At 43.9% G+C, this 4,353-nt stretch overlaps 1 pseudogene; it reads left to right on the top strand.

Moving 5' to 3' along the window:
• The first annotated feature begins 1,983 nt into the window (after positions 1-1,983).
• LOC140500585 (vasodilator-stimulated phosphoprotein pseudogene) lies at positions 1,984-3,824 on the top strand (annotated as a pseudogene).
• The last annotated feature ends 529 nt before the right edge of the window (positions 3,825-4,353 follow it).

Genomic DNA, 4,353 nt, shown 5'->3' with positions numbered 1-4,353 from the left:
TGTATGTTTTAAACAACAGATAAGATATGCAATGGGACTGTAACATTTTAGCACCATTAATTTAGCTATGCAAATGTGAAATGTTGTTCTGCTATAGAAAATGATCCGTAAAATCCTACCAGCCCCACTTCTCTTCTTTTCACTTATTTTAGACTCAAATGCCAGAACACAAATACAGAATAGGAAAAAGAACCAAAAACATATCATCAACTTAAATACAAAGCTAAAAACGAAAAAAAGGCATTTCATGTACATAGCAGAACATAAGAGAGGATTGAAATTATGTAACAATAAATTTTCATTTGAAGAAAGCCTGTATGATAAATAACACTTCTTGTGTTGAAAATTGTCCCCCTTTTCTTTGCTTCCTTGTGAGTTTTTTTGTTCTCTGCTGCGTACTTTTTTACTGTGTTCTTTTTTCCCTCCCCCTCTTCCCTCAGGCTACAATAAAGTTTAGATGTTTCTTTATAGCTATAGATATATACATACACAATAGATATATACATATACATATACATATATATACACATATAGACATATACTTTCCCAAATATATTCTACTCCTGATCTTTGTTTGTTATGTTTGTGCATATCTCATTTACTATCCCACCTGCCTCCTCTAGTTTATTTCTACCCACTACCTTGTCCTCCTATTACAGGTCTACCACCCTCCAAAGATCCCTCCCTTATCCTCCCATTGCCATAAATCTAAATACCCTTCTATGCCATTTTTTACCTATTCTCTCATTCTCCCTTCTAAAGATCCCTCCCTTGTCCTCCCCACCTCCCTATGCCCCTACTGTTTTCTTTATTACTTTAGAAGACTTTCATACTCTTCTAAATATATATGCATTGTTCCCTCTTAAACCCATTCACAATGAAAGTAGGTTACCAGAACTATTAGCTCTCCTCCCCCATCTAAATTGATTCTTCTTCTTATACCTCATTTCTATAAAATAATTACTCTTTTTAGCTGTTCCCAAATGGTTTTACTTTTTAAATTCATTTCCTACTCATGTTTTCCCCAATCCTCCTTATGAACTACCCAATTATTAATAAGGATCTTAGACATAGATTTTATATTTTATATATGTAAAAAAGTAAACAGTCTGTCCTTATGAATCCTTTATAATCAGTCTAGGTATATATCTTATACTTCTCTTGGTTCTTATATGTCAAATCTTCTAATGAGTTCAGGATTTTTTTAAACAGTTTGAAAGTCTGAGAGTTTATCAAATATCCATTATTTTTTCATTCAGGATAACAGTTAATTTTGCAGGGTATGATATTTTTGGCCAGAGCCCCAATTCTTTGCTCTTTGATATATTATGTTCGAAGACCTGCAGTCCTTTACTATCTCTGCTGCTTGGTCTTGTGTGAATCTAATTGTGGCACCATCATATTTAAATTGTTTTTATCTTGATATTTTTAATATTTTATCCTTGAGCTGGGGATTTTGGAGTTTGACTATAATATTCCTATGAGTTTTCCTCATGGGATCTCTTTTAAGTACTGATCAATGGATTTTTTCCATTTCTATTTTCCCTCCTTGTTCTAATGCTTCAGGAAAATTTTCTATATTTCTTATATTATTATATCAAGATAGTTTTTTGATCATAACTTTCAGTTACTCTGATTATTTTGATATTTTCTCTTCTTGATCTATTCTCCAAATCTGGTGTTTTTCTTGTAAGATGTTTCACTTTCTCTTCTATTTTTTCATTATTCATATTTTGGTTAATTATTTCTTGGTCTCTTATAATTTTGATGGCTTCACTTTTCCCAAGGCTAATTTTCAAAGTGTCCTTTTCTTCCTTAAGATTCTAGATTTCCTTTTCTAATTTGTTTTTCTTGGATAATTCTAATTATTTTCTTTAGTTTTTCTTTCATCTCTGTCATTTGGTTTTTAAACATTTTAAAGATCTTCTAAGAATTCTTTTGGGGGAGGAGGAAGCTACAGCCCTCCATGGGGCGGGTCCAGCCCCAGATCTGACCAGAGCTCCGGGTCCCCCTGCCCTGCCCCTTCCCTGGAGCCTCCGGGTGTACCCCGGAGCCCGGGAGCCCAGTGCGGCCCAGACCGCCCCTCAAGAGCCCTGCCATGAGTGAGAACCTGCTCTGCTCCAGCTGGGCCACGGTGATAGTTTACAATGATGTCAACAACTGGGACTGGGCCGCAGGCCATTAGCAGAGTCCAAATCTACCACAATCCTAGCACCAATGCCTTCCGAGTCGTGGGCCGAAAGATGCAACCAGATCAACAGGTTGTTATTAATTGTGGCATTGTTCGGGGTGTTAAGTACAACCGGGCCACGCCCAATTTCCACCAGTGGAGGGATGCCCGCCAGGTCTGGGGCCTCAACTTTGGCAGCAAAGAAGATGCTGCACAATTTGCAGCAGGGATGGCTGATGCCCTGGAGGCTTTAGAAGGAGGTGGGCCACCACCCCCTCCTCCTGCATCCCGGTCTGTCCAGAATGGACCCTCACCAGAAGAGGTGGAGCAGCAGAGGAGGCAGCAGCTAGAACACTTGGAATAGGTGGAAAGAGAACGCAGGGTCTCCAATGCAGGAGCCCCAACTGCTGTCCCAGCTGGGGGACCCCCACCCTCTCCAGAGCCCCTTCCTCCCCCTGGCCCACCCCCACCCTCTGGGCTGCCCCCCTCAGGAGCAGGGCCTTGGCTCTAGGTGGGGCAGGGGGCCCACCCCCAGCACCCCCATTGCCATCTGCCCAAGGCCCCAGTGGGGGAGGTGGGGGTGCCCCAGGCCTGGCCGCAGCCCTCGCAGGAGCCAAACTCAGGAAAGTTGTCAAGGATGAGTCCTCCGGACCTCCTCCTGCCCCAAAGGCTGAGAGCACTCGGAGCACTGGCGGTGGGCTCATGGAAGAAATGAGTGCCATGTTGGCCCCGAGGAGGAAAGCGACTTTGATTGGGGAGAAGCCCCCAGCCAAGAATGACGCTGCCAGCGAAGAAACTGAAAGCAGAATTCTCACGCAGAATGAGCCTGTTCAGAGACCATGGGAAAAGAACAGTACAACCCTCCCTAGGATGAAGTCTTCCACATCCGCAGTGAGCTCTGAGGCCCCTACCTCAACTCCCAGCACCCATGAGGAGTCTGATTTAGACAGGATCAAACAGGAACTGCTGGAGGAGGTGCAGAAGGAGCTGCAGAAAGTGAAAGAGGAGATAATAGAAGCTGTTGTCCAGGAGCTCCGGAAGCGGGGCTCTCCGTGACCAGAAGGACCTGGGAACCGAGCCCTGTCCCAGTCCCTCCTGCCTGGAGCTTTGGGATGAGCTGGAGAAGCCTCCTTCACACCTTGGCCTTGGCCCCCTGGGAAGATCCCAAGGAGGTGGCAACCCAGCCCTGCCATTCCCTCCTGGCATGCAGATTTGAGGCAGGGGGCTCCACCTCCTACTTCAGTCCTTGGTCCATTCCTCCTTTCATCCCCTTGGGGCTCCTTCCTCTGCTTGGGACATACCAGTTAGCTCCAAGAAGAAAAGATGAAAGGGGAGATCACGTCTCCTCTTCCTGGAGCTCCTCTAAGGGTCCAATGTTCACTTTAATCCTTAGAAGCCTTCAATTTTTTTAAGAAAAAAAAATATATATATTTGTTTGGGAGGGAAAGGGGGGATTTTATTTGTTTTAATAAGGGTGGGGTCTTGGCAGTCTTAAATGCTGTAATCCTAGCTGTCCTCCTCTGGGGGTGTGGTTCTTCCAGGGGGTATAGGGAACCAGGACCTCTTCCCACTGCAGGGAACTCCCTTCTGCCCTCTCCCTCAAAATATTCCCCTTACCCCTTTTCTATAAGGAATTAAGATTCTATGATTCTATAAAATAATGTAACTTTTTTTGAAAACAGTTTTTTTTATTTAGGGTAGCCCTGGGTTTTGGGTGGGAGACTGAACGGAAGCAGAAAGCCGGCCTGGGGGACAGGAGGAATGTTCTCATCCCCATCCCCATCCCCATGTTGAAATGGACTCAGTTGGAATAAATCTACCCATTTTTTCTATCACACACACACACACACACACACACACACACAAATTGTTTTGGGGCAAGTAACCATTTGACATTGCTCTTTAGGAGTTTCTTTACTTGAATATTCTCCAAAGATGAACTATAATTACTTTCTATGGTTGGATTCTTTCTCCTTTGCCTGTGCATTGTGTGTGTGTGTGTGTGTGTGTGGTAATAGTTTAATTTTTGTAATCACTTCTACCCCTTGGGTATGGGAAGTGGTGCTTCTTCTACATCTTCAGTTCTCCCCTCCTGCCTGGAACCAAAACCAAACTACCAACCTCCTGTAAATGCCCACAGCCAGAGGCTTTCTGCCCCATGGATTCTCTGCTCACCTAGTGTG

This window comes from Notamacropus eugenii, chromosome 4, assembly GCF_028372415.1.
Source record: "Notamacropus eugenii isolate mMacEug1 chromosome 4, mMacEug1.pri_v2, whole genome shotgun sequence".
NCBI lineage: Eukaryota > Metazoa > Chordata > Mammalia > Diprotodontia > Macropodidae > Notamacropus > Notamacropus eugenii.
The sequence above is the reverse complement of the archived record's forward strand: the minus strand, read 5'-3'. Positions and strand labels throughout refer to the sequence as shown.